This window comes from Sapajus apella, unplaced genomic scaffold (assembly GCF_009761245.1).
Source record: "Sapajus apella isolate SASKATOON/1434 unplaced genomic scaffold, GSC_monkey_1.0 scaffold18, whole genome shotgun sequence".
In the NCBI taxonomy this organism is placed as follows: Eukaryota; Metazoa; Chordata; class Mammalia; order Primates; family Cebidae; genus Sapajus; species Sapajus apella.
The window spans coordinates 22,992,830-23,010,600 of record NW_022436958.1 but is presented as its reverse complement, the minus strand read 5'-3'; the positions used below and the strand labels follow the sequence as shown (position 1 = coordinate 23,010,600).

The window sequence follows — 17,771 nt, the reverse complement described above, 5'->3', positions numbered from 1 at the left end:
TCTTGACCTCGTGATCCACCTGCCTAGGGCTCCCAAAGTGCTGGGATTACAGGCTTGAGCCACCGCGCCTGGCTCCTGTTTTTTTTTTAAACTCTTCTTTCTCTTTCCTTTGTTGTGAGCTCCTTTCAGTGTATTCTAATCTGCTGTCTTTGTATTTATTTCTGAATTAGTCTTTAACATACATAGTATTCCAAAAGAAATGTCTTTTCTTATGTTGAAGGCTTCGGAAGCACCCTTGAGTACAGGTTCTGAGTTTTCTGAACACTTTTTTCTCATTTAGTTTTCTGAATTAGTGACATTGGAATTGCTTGTGATTCTCATGAGTCATATGTTGGGCACTATTTTTTGTTTGTTAGTATATGTTTGGAAGCTGCAGAAAGGATGAAGTATGCTCAGTTGCTGAATAACATTGGAAATCTTGTCTAGAAAGAGATACATTTTTTATTGTTATTTTGTACTAGTAAAAAAGGGTGTATTTATATTGAGATGCTTATTTTGAATGAAAGTATAATTCCATTTACCCAGAAATATATCATTTATTAACACATATTTTTAGTACCTACAACATGAGTTTTTTTCATTTTGTAGGTAAAATAGGTAAACTTTCACAGAGTTGTAGTCCATGTTTAAAATAAAGCCTTTTACAGCAGTCCTAGTCAGGGGCTTATAGATAAAACTCCCATCTGCCTGGGACAGAGCACCTAGGGGAAGGGGCGGCTGTGGATGTAGCTTCAGCAGACTTAAAGGTTCCTGCCTGCTGGCTCTGAACAGAGCAGCAGATCTCCCAGAACAGCACTTAAGCCAACTAAAGGCAGACTGCCTCCTCAAGTAAAACTCTGACTCCCATGCCTCCTGACTGGGAGATGCCTCCTGACTGGGAGACGCCTCCTAGCAGGGGTTGACAAACACTTCATATAGGATAGTTCTGGCTGGCATCTGGCAGGTGCCCCTCTGGGAAGAAGCTTCCAGAGGAATGGACAGGCAGCAATCTTTGCTATTCTTCAGCCTCTGCTGATGAAACCCAGACAAGCTGGGTCTGGAGTGGTGGACATCCAGCAAACTGCAGCAGACCTACAGTAGGGAGCCCTGACTATTAGAAAGAAATTTAACAAACAGAATGGAATAGCATCAACATCAACAAAAAGGATGTCCACACAAAAACCCTATCTGAACATCATCAGCATCAAAGACCAAAGGTAGATAAGTCCATGAATATGAAGAAAAACCAGTGCAAAAAGGCTGAAAATTCCAAAAACCAGAACACCTCTTCTCCTCCAAAGAATCACAATTCCTCACCAGCAAGGGTGCAAAACTAGACAGAGAATAAGTTTGGCAAATTGACAGAAGTGGGCTTCAGAAGGTGGGTAATAACAAACTCCTCCAAGCTAAAGGGACATGTAACTAACTCAATGCAAGGAAGCTAAGAACCTTGAAAAAAGATTAGAGTAATTGCTAACTAGAATAACCAGTTTAGAGAAGAACATAAATTACCTAATGGAGATCAAAAACATAGCACAAGACCTTCATGAGGCATACACAAGTATCAGCAGCCAAATCAATCAAGCAGAAGAAAGGATACCAGAGATTGAAGATCAACTTAATGAAATAAAGCATGACGACAAGATTAGAGAAAAAAGAATGAAAAGGAATTAACAAAGCCTCCAAGAAATATGGGATTATGTGAAAAGACCAAACCTACATTTGATTGGGGTACCTGAAAATGACGGGGAGAATAGAACCAATTTGAAAAACACTCTTCAGGATATTATCCAGGAGAACTTCCCCAACCTGGCAAGACAGGACAATATTCAAACTCAGGAAATACACAAAGATAATCCTCAATAAGAGCAACCCCAAGACACATAGTCGTCAGATTCACCAAGGTTGAATTGAAGGAAAAATGTTAAGGGTAGCCAGAGAGAAGTTGGTCTACCCACAAAGCCCATCAGACTAACAGCAAATTTCTCTGCTGAAACCCTATAAGCCAGAAGAGAGTGGGAGCCAATATTCAATATTCTTTTTTTTTTCCCATTTATTTATTTTATTGCATTTTAGGTTTTGGGGTACATGTGAAGAACATGCAAAATTGTTGCATAGGAACACACATGGCAGTGTGATTTGCTACCTTCCTCCCCATCACCTACATCTGGCATTTCTCCCCCTGCCATCCCTCCCCAGCTTCCTACCCCCCACCCTCCCTCCCCTATTTCCCCCCAACTGACCCCAGTGTGGGGTGCTTCCCTCCCTGTGTCCATGTGTTCTCATTGTTCAACACCCACCTATGAGTGAGAACATGCGGTGTTTGATCCTCTGCTCTTCTGTCAGTTTGCTGAGAATGATGGTTTCCAGGTTCATCCATGTCCCTACAAAGGACCCTAACTCATTGTTTTTGATGGCTGCATAATATTCCATGGTGTATATGTGCCACATTTTCCCTATCCAGTCTATCATCGATGGGCATTTGGGTTGGTTCCAGGTCTTTGCTATTGTAAACAGTGCTGGAATGAACATTCGTGTGCACATGTCCTTATGGTAGAACGATTTGTAATCCTTTGGATATATACCCAGTAATGGGATTGCTGGGTCAAATGGAATTTCTATTTCTATGTCCTTGAGGAATCGCCACACTGTCTTCCACAATGGTTGAACTAATTTACACTCCCACCAACAGTGTAAAAGTGTTCCTATTTCTCCACATCCTCTCCAGCATCTGTTGTCTCCAGATTTTTTAATGATCGCCATTCTAACTGGCGTGAGATGGTATCTCAATGTAGTTTTGATTTGCATTTCTCTGATGACCAGTGATGATGAGCATTTTTTCATATGTTTGTTGGCCTCACGTATGTCTTCTTTTGTAAAGTGTCTGTTCATATCCTTTGCCCACTTTTGAATGGGCTTGTTAGTTTTTTTCTTGTAAATCTGTTTTAGTTCTTTGTAAATTTTGGATATCAGCCCTTTGTCGGATGGGTAAAACTGCAAAAATTTTTTCCCAATCTGTTGGTTGCCAATTCACTCTAATGATTGTTTCTTTTGCTGTGCAGAAGCTGTGGAGTTTGATTAGGTCCCATTTGTCTATTTTGGCTTTTGTTGTCAATGCTTTTGGTGTTTTGGTCATGAAGTCCTTGCCTACACCTACGTCCTGAATGGTTTTACCTAGATTTTCTTCTAGGGTTTTTATGGTGTTAGGTCTTATGCTTAAGTCTTTAATCCATCTGGAGTTAATTTTAGTGTAAGGTGTCAGGAAGGGGTCCAGTTTCTGCTTTCTGCACATGGCTAGCCAGCTTTCCCAACACCATTTATTGAACAGGGAATCCTTTCCCCATTGCTTGTTTTTGACTGGTTTGTCAAAGATCAGATGGTTGTAGATATGTTGTGTTGCCTCCGAGACCTCTGTTCTCTTCCATTGGTCTATATCTCTGTTTTGGTACCAGTACCATGCTGTTTTGATTACTGTAGCTTTGTAGTATAGTTTGAAGTCTGGTAGTGTGATGCCCCCCGCTTTGTTCTTTTTGCTTAGAATTGACTTGGCTATGCGGGCTCTCTTTTGGTTCCATATGAAGTTTAAGGTGGTTTTTTCCAGTTCTGCAAAGAAGGTCATTGGCAGCTTGATGGGGATAGCATTGAATCTGTAAATTACTTTGGGCAGTATGGCCATTTTCACGATATTGATTCTTCCTAACCATGAACATGGAATGTTTCTTCATCTGTTTGTGTCCTCTCTGATTTCGTTGAGCAGTGGCTTGTAGTTCTCCTTGAAGAGGTCCTTTACATTCCTTGTTAGTTGTATTCCTAGGTATTTTATTCTCTTTGTGGCAATTGTGAATGGAAGTTTGTTCTTGATTTGGCTCTCTTTAAGTCTGTTATTGGTGTATAGGAATGCATGTGATTTTTGCACATTGATTTTGTATCCTGAGACTTTGCTGAACTTGCTTATCAGTTTCAGGAGGTTTGGGGCTGAGACAATGGGGTCTTCTAGATATACAATCATGTCGTCTGCAAATAGAGACAATTTGACTTCCTCCTTTCCTATTTGAATACGCTTTATTTCTTTTTCTTGCCTGATTGCTCTGGCTAGAACTTCTAATACTATATTGAATAGCAGTGGTGAGAGCGGGCATCCTTGTCTGGTGCCACATTTCAAGGGGAATGCTTCCAGTTTTTGCCCATTCTGTATGATATTGGCTGTTGGTTTGTCATAAATAGCTTTTATTATTTTGAGATATGTTCCATCGATACCTAGCTTATTGAGTGTTTTTAGCATAAAGGGCTGTTGAATTTTGTCAAAGGCCTTCTCTGCATCAATTGAGATAATCATGTGGTTTTTGTCTTTGGTTCTGTTTATGTGGTGAATTACGTTTATAGACTTGCGTATGTTGAACCAGCCTTGCATCCCTGGGATGAAGCCTACTTGATCATGGTGGATAAGCTTTTTGATGTGCTGTTGCAATCGGCTTGTCAGTATTTTATTGAAGATTTTTGCATCTATGTTCATCATGGATATTGGCCTGAAGTTTTCTTTTCTTGTTGAGTCTCTGCCGGGCTTTGGAATCAGGATGATGTTAGTGTCATAAAATGATTTGGGAAGAATTCCCTCTTTTTGTATTGTTTGGAATAGTTTGAGAAGAAATGGTACCAGCTCCTCTTTGTATATCTGGTAGAATTCAGCTGTGAACCCATCTGGACCTGGGCTTTTTTTGGGTGGTAAGCTCTTAATTGCTGCCTCAACTTCAGACCTTGTTATGGGTCTGTTTAGGGTTTCGGCTTCTTCCTGGTTTAGGCTTGGCAGGAGGCAAGTGTCCAGGAATTTATCCATTTCTTCCAGGTTTATTAGTTTGTGTGCGTAGAGTTGTTTGTAATAATCTCTGATGATGGTTTGAATTTCTGTGGAATCTGTGGTGATATCCCCTTGATCGTTTTTTATTGCATCAATTTGGTTATTCTCTCTTTTCTTTTTTATTAATCTGGCTAGTGGTCTGTCTATTTTGTTGATCCTTTCAAAAAACCAGCTCCTGGATTTATTGATTTTTTGAAGGGTTTTTTGTGTCTCTATCTCCTTCAGTTCTGCTCTGATCTTAGCTATTTCTTGTCTTCTGCTAGACTTTGAGTGTTTTTGATCTTGCTCCTCTAGCTCTTTCACTTTTGATGAAAGGGTGTCAATTTTTGATCTCTCCTTGCTTCTCATGTGGGCACTTATTGCTATATATTTTCCTCTAGAGACTGCTTTAAATGTGTCCCAGAGATTCTGGTATGTTGTGTCTTCATTCTCGTTGGTTTTGAAGAACATCTTTATTTCTGCCTTCATTTCATTGTTTATCCAGTCAACATTCAAGAGCAAGTTGTTCAGTTTCCATGAAGCTGTGCGGTTCTGAGTTAGTTTTTGAACTCTGAGTTCTAACTTGATTGCACTGTGGTCTGAGAGACTGTTTGTTACGATTTCCGTTCTTTTGCATTTGCTGAGGAGTGATTTACTCCCAATTATGTGGTCAATTTTAGAGTAGGTGTGATGTGGTGCTGAGAAGAATGTATATTCTGTGGATTTGGGGTGGAGAGTTCTGTAAATGTCTATTAGGTTTGCTTGGTCCAGGTCTGAGTTCAAGTCCTGGATTTCCTTGTTAATTTTCTGTCTGGTTGATCTGTCTAATGTTGACAATGGGATGTTAAAGTCTCCCAGTATTATTGTGTGGGAGTCTAAGTCTCTTTGTAAGTCATTAAGAACTTGCCTTATATATTTGGGTGCTCCTGTATTGGGTGCATATATATTTAGGATCGTTAGCTCTTCTTGTTGCATTGATCCTTTTACCATTATGTAATGTCCCTCTTTGTCTCTTATCATCTTTGTTGCTATAAAGTCTAATTTATCAGAGATGAGAATTGCAACTCCTGCTTTTTTTTGCTCTCCATTTGCTTGGTAAATCTTCCTCCATCCCTTTATTTTGAGCCTTTGTGTATCCTTGCATGTGAGATGGGTTTCCTGGATACAGCACACGGATGGGTTTTGTCTTTTTATCCAATTTGCCAGTCTGTGTCTTTTGATTCGGGCATTTAGTCCATTTACATTTAGGGTTAATATTGTTATGTGTGAATTTGATACTGCCATTTTGGTGCTAGCTGGCTGTTTTGCCCTTTAGTTGAGCTGGTACTTGTTGTTCCTTTATATGTGTAGAGCCTCTTTCAGGAGCTCTTGTAGAGCTGGCCTGGTGGTGACGAAGTCTCTGAGTACTTGCATGTTCCCAAAGGATTTTATTTTTCCTTCACTTATGAAGCTTAGTTTGGCTGGATAGGAGATTCTGGGTTGAAAATTCTTTTCTTTAAGGATGTTGAATATTGGCCCCCATTCTCTTCTGGCTTGTAGGGTTTCTGCTGAGAGATCTGCTGTGAGTCTGATGGGCTTCCCTTTTTGGGTAACCTGACCTTTCTGTCTGGCTGCCCTTAGTATTTTCTCCTTCATTTCAACCCTGGTGAATCTGACGATTATGTGCCTTGGGGTTGCTCTTCTTGACGATTATCTTTGTGGTGTTCTCTGTATTTCCTGGACTTGAATGTTTGCCTGCCTTGCTAGGTTGGGGAAGTTTTCCTGGATAATATCCTGAAGAGTATTTTCCAGCTTGGATTCATTCTCTTCGTCGCATTCGGGTACGCCTATCAAACGTAGATTAGGTCTTTTCACATAGTCCCACATTTCTTGGAGACTTTGTTCATTCCTTTTTACCCTTTTTTCTCCAGTCTTGCCTTCCCGTTTTATTTCATTGAGTTGATCTTCGACCTCTGATATCCTTTCTTCTGCTTGGTCAATTCGGCTGTTGATACTTGTGCATGCTTCACGAAGTTCTCGTGTTCCATTTTTCAGCTCCATCAATTCACTTATATTCCTTTCTATTTTGTCCATTCTTGTTAGCATTTTGTCAAATCTTTTTTCAAGGTTCTTAGTTTCTTGGCATTTGGTTAGAACATGTTGTTTAAGTTCACAGAAGTTTCTTACTACCCACCTTCTGAAGTCTGATTCTGTCATTTCATCAAACTGGTTCTCCCTCCAACTTTGTTCCTTTGCTGGTGAGGAATTGTGATCCCTTTTAGGAAGAGAGGTGTTCTGGTTTCTGGTGTTTTCATCCTTTTTTCGCTGGTTTCTTCCCATCTTTATGGATTTATCCACCTGTCGACTTTGTGGTTGTTGGCTTTCAGATTGGGTCTCAAATCTTTCAGATTGACGTTCTGTTTGTTGATGATGAGGTTATTTCTGTTTCTTGGTTTCCTTCTGACAGCCTGGCCCCTCTGCTGTAGGTCTGCTGAGGTTCACTCCAGGCCCTGCTTGCCTGGGGTTCACCTGCAGCAGCTGCTGAACAGCAAGGGTTGCTACCAGTTTTCTTCTTCTGCTATCTTTGTCCCAGAAGGATACCCGCCTCGTGTCAATCTGATCTCTCTTTTATGAGGTGTCTTTTTGGATATATAGGGGACAGGGAGCTGCTTGAGGAGACAGTCTCTTCTTTATAGGAGCTCAAATGGTGAGCTGCGAGCTCTGTTGTTGTTCATTCAGAGCTGCTGGGCAGGTACTTTTAGGTCTGCTGCAGCAGAACTCATAAACTGCTTTTTGTTCCCAGGTGCTCTGTCCCAGGGATTGAGGGCTTTATTTATGAGTTTCCGTTATGCTGCCGCCTTCTTTTTTTTTTTTTTTCTCCTTCAGACCTGCCCAGCCCAGCAAGGAGGCAGCCTAGTCACTGTTGGCCTATAGCAGCTTTGCTGAGCTGCTGTGGGCTCCGCCCTGCTGCCGAGGGAACTTTCCTGCAGTCCTGTTTATATGGGTGTAGTTAGAACTGCTTTGGGGATGGTGGCCTGCCTCTGTTGGGGCGGAGTCTCTGCTGTGGCAGGTTGCCTTGGCAACGGCGGGCTGCCTCAGCAATGGCGGGTTGCCTTGGCAACGGCGGGCTGCCTCGGTTATGGCGGGCGTCCCTCCCCCACAGAGCTGGACCGTCCCGGGTTCAGCTGAGATTGCTGTGAAACTCTCAATCCAGAGTTTCTGATTGATGTTGTTTTGTGGGGGTGGGGCCAGCCGAGCCTGATTGCCTGGCTCCCTACCTCAGAGCCTTTTTTAAGTTGGTGTTCCAGTCGCCTGTTGAAGAGGCGCCGGGGTCTGTTTGTTTTCCCCTGCGGCCACTCACTGCGCTGGCTTAAACAGCGGCACTGAGGTTTGTGGCGCTTTTTTTTGTTTTTTCCCCTGGAATCTACTGTCCTGGTGCTCTGCTCAGTCCCCTTTTTGAGCCGGCGTACGGGCGACTTCCCGTGGCTCCAATTGCCAGCCAAAAGGGCCCCCGGACCAGTGTATTTTGTAAGGGAACCACGGCTCCAGGGCGCCGACAAAGCAGCCGCGCGGGGCACAGCAGCAGCGCTGGCCGGCACCGCCGCGCTGGCCGAAACAGCTGCGCTGGCTACCGTGGAGCACCTCTGCCCGGGAATTTCCTAGTCTGTGGGCAATAAAAACGCGGCGTCCACTCACCCTCTGCGCTTTCACTGGGAGCTGCGATCCTGAGCTGTTCCTAAACGGCCATCTTGGATCCTCATCGCCAACAGTATCTCAATATTCTTAAAGAAAAGAATAATTTTCAACCCAGAATTTTCTATTCAGCCAAACTAAGCTTCATAAGTGAGGGAGAAATAAAATCCTTTACAGACAAGCGACTGCTGAGAGATTTTTGTCACCACCAGGCCTGCCTTACAAGAGCTTCTAAAGGAAGCACTAAATATGGAAAGGGAAAAACCAGTACCAGCCACTGCAAAACATACCAAATTGTAAAGACCATTGACACTACGAAGAAACTGCATCAATGAACAGGCAAAATAACCAGCTACCACCATAATAACAGGACCAAATTTACACATAACAATATTAACCTTAAATGTAAATGGGCTGAATGCCCCAATTAATTGAAATATACAGACTGGCAAATTGGATGAAGAGTCAGGACCCATCAGTGTGCTGTATTCAAGAGACCCATCTCACGTGCAAAGACACACCTAGGCTCAAAATAAAGGGATCGAGGAGTATTTAGCAAGCAAATGGGAAGAGGAAAAAAGCAGGGATTGCAATCCTAGTTTCTGATAAAACAGACTCTAAACCAACAAAGATCAAAAAAGACAAAGAAGGGCATTACATAATGATAAAGGGATCCATGCAACAAGAAGAGCTAACTATTCCAAATATATATGCACATAATACAAGAGCACCCAGATTCATAAAGCAAGTCCTTAGAGACATACAAAGAGAATTAGACTCCCACACAATAATAGTGGGAGACTTTAACACCCCACTGCCATTATTAGACAGATCAACAAGACAGAAAATTAACAAGGATATTGAGGACTTTAACTCAGCTCTGGACCAAGTGGACCTAATAGATATCTACAGAACTCTCCACCCCAGATCAACAGAATATACATTCTCAGCACCATATCACATGTATTATAAAGTTTATCACATAATTGGAAGTAAAACACTCCTCAGCAAATGCAAAAGAATGGAAATCATAGCAAAGAGTCTCTCAAACCATAGTACAATCAAATTACAACTAGGTTTAAGATAAGCACTCAAAACTGCACAACTACATGGAAACTGAACAACCTGCTCCTCAATGACTATTGGGTAAATAACAAAATTAAGGCAGAAATAAATAACATTTTTGAAACCAATGTGAACAAAGATACAATGTACCAGAATATCTGAGACATATTTAAAGCAGTGTTTAGAGGGAAATTTATAGCACTAACTGCCAACAGGAGAAAGCGGGAAAGATATAAAATTGACACCCTAACGTCACAATTTAAAGAACCAGAGAAGAGCAAACAAATTCAAAAGCTAGCAAAAGATAAGAAATAACTAAGATCAGAGCAGAACTGAAGGAGATAGAGACACAAAAAACCCTTAAAAAACATCAATGAATCTAGGAGCTGGGTTTTTTAAAAGATCAACAAAATAGATAGACTGCTAGTCAGACTAATAAAGAAGAAAAAAAGAAGAATCAAATAGATGAGATAAAAAATGATAAAGGGGATATCACCACTGAGCCACAGAAATACCAACTACCATCAGAGAATAGTATAAATACCTCTATGCAAATAAACTAGAAAATCTAGACAAAATGGATAAATTCCTGGACATACAAAGAGAATTAGACTCCCAAGACTAAACCAGGAGGAAGTTGAATTCCTGAATAGACCAATAACAAGTTCTGAAGTTGAGGCAGTACTTAATAGCCTACCAGCCAAAAAAAGCCCGGACCAGACAGATTCACAGCTGAATTCTACCAGAGGTACAAAGAGGAGCTGGTACAATTCCTTCTGAAACTATTCCAAACAATAGAATAAGAGGGAATCCTCCCTAACTCATTTTATGAGGCCAGCATCATCCTGATACCAAAACCTGGCAGAGACACAACAACAAAAAAAGAAAATTTCAGGCCAATATCCCTCATGAACTTTGATGCGAAAATCCTCAATAAAATACTGGCAAACCAAATCCAGCAGCACATCAAAAAGCTTATCCATCACAAGTTGGCTTCATCCCTGGGATGCAAGGCTGGCTTAACATACACAAATCAATCAGTGTAACCCATCACATAAACAGAACCAATGACAAAAACCACATGATTATCTCAATAGATGCAGAAAAGGCCTTCAATAAAATTCAGCAGCCCTTATGGTAAAAATGCTCAATAAACTAGGTAATGATGGAATGTATCTCCAGATAATAAGAGCTATTTATGGTAAACCCTAAAAAAACCGGAAGCATTCCCTTTGAAAACCGGCACAAGACAAGAATGCCCTCTCTCACCACTCCTATTCAACTTAGTATTGGAAGTTCAGGCCAGGACAATCAGGCAAGGGAAAGAAATGAAGGGCATTCAAAATAGCAAGGGAGGAAGTCAAATAGTCTCTTTTTGCAGGTGACATGATTGTATATTTAGAAAACCCCTTCATCTCAGCCCAAAATCTCCTTAAACTGATAAGCAACTTCAGCAAAGTCTCAGGATACAAAAATCAATGTGCAAAAATCACAAGCATTTCTATACACCAATAATAGAGAAACAGAGAGCCAAATAATGAGTGCACTCCCATTCACAATTGCTACAAAGAGAATAAAATACCTAGAAATACAACTTACAAGGGATATGAAGGACCTCTTCAAAGAGAACTACAAACCACTGCTGAAGGAAAGAAGAGAGGACACAAACAAATGGAAAAAGTTCCATGCTCATGGATAGGAAGAATCAATATTGTGAAAATGGCCATACTGCACAAAGTAATTTATAGATTCAATGCTGTCCCATCAAGCCACCATTGACTTTCTTCAGAGTATTTGAAAAAACTACTTTAAATTTCATATGAAGCCAAAAAAGAGTTTGTATAGCCAAGACAATCCTAAGCAAAAAGAACAAAGCTGGAGGCATCATGCTATCTGACTTCAAACTACACAACAAAGCTACAGTAATCAAAACAGCATGGTACTGGTACTAAAACAAATATATAGACCAATGGAACAGAACAGAGGCCTCAGAAATAATGCCACACATCTACAACCATGCAATCTTTGACAACCCTGACAACAACAAGCAATGGGAAAAAGATTCACTATTTAATAAATGGTGTTGGGAAAACTGCTAGTCATATTCAGAAGACTGAAACTGGGCCCCTTTCTTACAACTTGTATCCAGAATCTACAAAGAACTTAAACAAATTTACAAGAAAATAAAACAACCCCATAAAAAAGTGAGCAAAAGATACAAACAGACACTTCTCAAAAGAAAACATGTATGCTGCCAACAAACATATGAAAAAAAGCTCATCACTGGTCATTAGAGAAATGCAAATCAAAACCACAATGAAATACCATCTCATGCCACTTAGAATGGCAATAATTAAAAAGTCAGGAAACAACAGATGCTGAAGAGGATGAGAAATAGGAATGCTTTTACACTGTTGGTGGGAGTATAAATTAGTTCAACCATTGTGGAAGACAGTGTGGCAATTCCTCAAGGATCTAGAACCAGAAATATCATTTGACCCAGCAATCCCATTACTGAGTATATACCCAAAGGATTATAAATCATTCTGTTATAAAAACACATGCACACTTGCGTTTATTGCAACACTGTTCACAATAGCAAAGACTTGGAACCAATCCAAATGCCCATCAGTGGTAGACTGGATAAAGAAAATATGGTACATATATGCTATATAATACTATGCAGCCATAAAAAAGGATAAGTTCATGTCCTTTGCAGGAACATGGATGATGCTGGAAACCATCATTTTCAGCAAACTAACACAGGAACAGAAAACCAAACACCACATGTTCTCACTCATAAGTGGGAGTTGAACAATGAGATCACATGGACACAGGGAGGGGATCATCACACAGTGGCAGCTGTCAGAGGATTGGGGGCAAGGGAAGGGAGGGCATTAGGACCTGATGCATGCGAGGCTTAAAACCCTACATGACAGGTTGATAGGTGCAAGAAACTACCACAGCACATATATACCTATGTAGCAAACCTGCACGTTGAGCACATGTATCCTGGAACTTAAAAAAAGTGTAGGTTATTTGATATCAGGCCAGTGTGACAGACTGAATTGGCTTTTTGGTTTTGGAACTCTCATCACTTTGGGCTGTTGGTTAACGTATCAGTCAATTCAGCTAGAGATAAGAGAAATCACTAAAGCTATTTTAAGCAGAAAGAAATTTAATATAAGCAATTAGGTACTTATAAAATTATTGAAGAGCTAGCCCCTGGCCCATATGAATGATTACAGTCCAGTAATCATAAACCACCAACAGAACTCCAGGGCTTTTTTGCACTGCCTGCTGGATTTGAACCAGCAAAATGGATACTTCATCTGCTACCATTTACTTAACGGTTTTTAATTCTTCCAAATACATCTGAATGGCAGAATCCAAATTACTTTCAGAACCCTGGCTGCAGGAGAGACTGGTAAATGTAGTTTTTAGCTGCCAGCTCCTGCATCATTGGAAGGCACACTAAAAAGAAGTTGAAACAAATCTTGAATGAACCAATTATCTCCCCATTTGAACTCATCTGATTATAGCTCCTCTGCCATGTCTCCTCAGCTGTACATTGTAATAAACTTTTCTGATACACGTTTATGAACTTTATTACCATTTCAGCAGCCCATTTTTTATAAAAACTATTTCAGTAGAGCATCTAGCTTATGTATATTTATTATAGATCTCATTTGAAATCCTGTTTTATGTAAGAATATAAATTAAGCCCAATAGAATAAGTGCTTAACTCAGTGTGATATGGCTGTTAACTTTCACTGACAATAGCAAATATCTATTGGTTTTTTATTAAAGAATATAAAGGACTTTTTCAGGACTTAATTTCTTTTATACTGTATCATTAATTCTCCTTTATCTACTGAATCATGTTTGTCAGTATAAAAGCATGCTCTTAATATCACCCATCCTAAAAAAAACTGGTATGTACAAAAAACTCTTCTTTTTAGGGGGAGCCAAGGGAGGCAGAGTCTTACTCTGTTGCCTAGCTGGAATGCAGTAGTGCGATTACAGCTCACTGCAGCTTCGACCTATGAGGCTCAGTCAATCCCCCCACCTCAGCCTCCTTAGTAGCTGGGACTGCAGGTCTGCCCAGCTAATTTTCTCAGTTTTTGTAGAGACTCACTGTATTGCCCAGACTGGTGTCAAACTCCTGGACTAAAGCTATCCTCTTGCCTCAACCTCCCAAATTGCTGGGATTACAAATGTAAGCCACTGCGCTTGGCCCCAAAATTATTTTTATATCCCCAATACTCTTCTAGTTATTGCCCTATTTTCTGTTAAAATGTTCACAGCCCAACTTCTGAAAGGAGATAGTTACATATGCTTTCTTCTTGTCTTTCATAAGTGTCTCAACTCATACAAATGTCACCTTTCTATCCTCATCTCACTCAACCTCAACAGAATTTAACATAGCAGACCATTCTCTTCTTCTTGAAAATCTTTCCTTTTAGCTTCCATTATACCACTCATGGGTTTTTCTCTACATTTTTTAATACAACTCTCTCTTAAGTTTTTTCCACCAAATTCCCTTACTCATAAATGTTGCATTTTCCAAGTCTTGATTCTGAGGCCTGTTATCTCCTGGCTTATTGTTTAAATATACCTATGGGAAGACTGCCCAGACTTTCTCTCTGAGCTCATGAACATAAACGTTTCACTAGATGTTTCATAGGCATCTCAAACTTAACCAATTTAACATATCCCAAAACCAAACTTTTGATTTTCTCCCAAAACCTGTTTCCTTTACATTCTCTATCATTAAATGATACCACTATTCATCTGGTAGCTTAAGCCATAGATATGGCCGTCCCTGGATTTATCCATTTCTCTTTCACCCCCACATCTAAATTCTGTTGATTCTACCTTCAAAGTAAACCTTGAGTCTCTACACTTCTTTCTGTCTCTACTACCACTGCCCTAGTCTACACTAAAATCTCTCACCTATGTCATTGCACTTCGTTCTAACTGGCCTCTCCACTTCTATGCTTGCCCTGCTTTTATCTGTTCCTCTCAGAACAGAGTGAAGCTGCGTATGCAAACCCTCCTAGTTTTAATTTCTTTATTTTGGTGTAATTTATATACAATATAATTCACCATTTTAAATGTATACTTTAATGAATTTTGACAAATTTACTCATGTAACCTCCAGGCTGTAGAACAAATTTATTATTCCAGGAAGTCGCCTTGTATCTTTTTGAAGTTAAATTCTTCCCTCCATCCCCACCCTGGCAATCACTAAGACAGACCTTCTATTCCTTCTTTCCTGAGAATTTTTTATTATAAATTGGTATTAAAGATTGTCACATGTATTTTCTGCACTTATTGAAATGATCACATGGCTTTTCCCTTTTAACTTGCTGTTTTGGCAAATTACATTGATTAATTTTTTTATACTTAAGCCAACCTTGCATTTCAAGAATTAATCCCATTTGGTTATGATGGGCTATCCTTTCAAAATACTGTTGGTCATGCCGGAAACAAGTATAGAAATAAAACACTGTTGGATTTGATTTGCTAAAATTTTCCTAAGGAATTTTGCACCTGTGTTCATAAGGGTTATTGGTCTATAGTTTTCTTACAATTAATTAAATGAGTGGGTAAGATTCCTGCCTCTTTTGTATTTTTCAAGGAATATAGAATTGATATTATTTTTTCTCTAAATGTTTGGTAGAATTCACTGGTGAAACGTCTGGGCCTGGAGAGTTTTGGTTATTTAAGTTGTTGTTGTTGTTGTTGTAAAATATTAAACCATGAATTCACCTTTTAAAATGTAGGTATAGGTCAAGCATGGTGGCTTACACCTGTAATCCCAGTACTTTTAGAGTCCGAGGCAGGCAGATCATTTGAGGTCAGAAATTCAACATCAGCCTTGGCAAACATGGTAAAGCACCGTCTCTACTAAAAAATATATATAAAAAATTAGCCAGGCTCTTTGGTGGGCACCTGTAATCCCAGCTGCTCAAGAGGCTGAGGCAGGAGAATTGCTTGAACCCGGGAGACGGAGGTTGCAGTGAGCCAAGATTGTAACACTGCACTCCAGCCTGGAGACAGAGTAAGACTCCTGTCTCAAAAGAATAAATAAATGAATGAATAAAATAAATAAATAATGTAGGTATAGAACGATTCAGGGTATCTTTTCCTCCTTGAGTGAGCTTTGGTTGGTGTTTTTCAAGGAATTTGTTCATTTCATCTACGTTATTAAATGTATGGGCCTAAAGTTGTTCCAGATATCACCTCATTCTTTTAATGTCTGTATGATTGGTAGAGATGCTTTTTCTTTTATCATTTATATGCATAACTTATGCTTTTTCTTTTTAGTGATTAGAAGTTTTTCAATTATATATATTTTTTAAGAACAAGCTTTTGGTTTCATTTGAGTTTTCTCAATTTTCTGTTTTTTTCTCTCATTAATTTCTGCTCTTACTATTATTTCTTTCTATTTTTTGTGGGTAGGATTTTTCTCTTCTTTTTCCTACTTTTTCTTTCTTTCTTTTTTTTTTTTTTTTTTTTTTCTGAGACGAGTCTCGTACTGTCACCTGGGCTAAAGTGCAGTGGTCCAATCTTGGCTCACTGCAACCTCCACCTCCTGGACTCAAGCATTTCTCCTGCCTCAGCCTCCCATGTAGCTGGGATCACAGGTGCCTGCCACCATGCCTGGTTAATATTTTGTATTTTTAGTAGAGACAGAGTTTCACTATGTTGGCCAGGCTGGTCTCGAACTGCTGACCTCATAATTTGCCTGTCTCAGCCTCCCAAAGTGCTGGGATTACAGGGGTGAGCCACTGCACCTGGCTCAGGTCTAATAAGCTTAGATCTAATAAGCTTAGATTGTTTATTTAGCACCTTTGTCCTTTTCTTATATATGTATTTAATACTATGAATTTCCCTTGTAATTACTGCTGTAGCTGCAGCACATAAGTTTTATGTGTCATTTTTTTACCATTCCAGTAAAAATATTTTCTGTTTTCCTGTGTTAATTCTCCTTTGGCTGATGGTTTGTTTGGAAGTTGTTAACATTTAGTTTTTAAAATCAATATCCATTTTAGTTTTACTGTGGTTAAAAAATGTACTGATAATATTTGTGCTATGATTCTTTTGGCTTCCCACTTCTGCTTTTGTGTGCTAGACTTCTGTGAGTCTCCCCTGTACCTGTGAAAATTCTTGGTTGGCAAAGTATTTAGGTAGAGATGAGTCTTCTTTTCTCTGTTTCTTTTCTGGGGTTTCTTTTTAGTTTTTGTTTTTGTTTTTTGCTTCTATGATTACCCCCTAATTTCCAGTTGCTTTGCCAGGCTTGGGCTCAGTACTGTGACACTTCAGACTCTCTGCTGCCTGAGATAATCACGATGAGGGAGTATACTTTAAATAAATACATCAAACTTCGCAGATCTGCTATATATAGCTCTGCTTTTCAAGAGTAGATTTTATCTTCATTCTCTGCCTGCTATTTTGTAGTGACCCTGAAGTCCCTTTTCATTCATGCATATTATACTTGCAGCTAGGCATTTGGATAATTTAAACTCTGAATTTGGGTCTCATACTTTTTGTGGTTTGCTCACTACCAAGATTTCTCCCTTGAATTTCAAGATGCTGCCTTAGCTCTGAATTCTGACCTTTAGTTGATAAGCCTGCTGTTTTTTATTTGACCATTGTCTGTAATTTTAACTATGGGGTTTAGGCAGCATTATTAGACCAAAAAGCTACAAAGTCATACTTTATTTACTTCTTGTTAACCGTATTTCCAGATTAAACTTTTCTCTGCCTTCCTTCTGCTTCTGGATGCTTTCCCGTATCTTCAGGGTTTTTTTTTTTTAGCTCAATTTTAGTAATTATTCTCTGTGGAGGATTCATGGGACCATTTCACTCCTCCACCATTACCAGCAGTTGTCTCCCACCCCAAAATAACTCACTTCCTTCAAAAAAAATTTTCACCTAAGACACTACAAATGTGTGGCATGTGACCCAGCCTAGCCAATTCAAACCTCATCTTTCCTAGACAATGATTTGTTAAGGAATGGACACAATATAAGTCAATTAATCAAAGTGAAGAGATTCCATTCCGGGATTTTTATTGATGCTGGGGGAGGAAAAACACCTCTCCTTGTACTGAACTCTGCAGCTTTCCACTCCAGAAACCTTGGAAGAAGGGCCCATCTGAGAAGGTAGAACCAGAAGAGGAGAGAGAAATTAGGTCTTGGTAAACCTTCAA

The 17,771-nt window shown here is 39.7% G+C and overlaps 1 protein-coding gene across 26 annotated transcripts in view; it reads left to right on the top strand.

Moving 5' to 3' along the window:
• BAZ2B (bromodomain adjacent to zinc finger domain 2B) overlaps positions 1-17,771 on the top strand; it is a 432,513-nt gene that overhangs the window by 251,628 nt on the left and 163,114 nt on the right. The window lies entirely within an intron of this gene.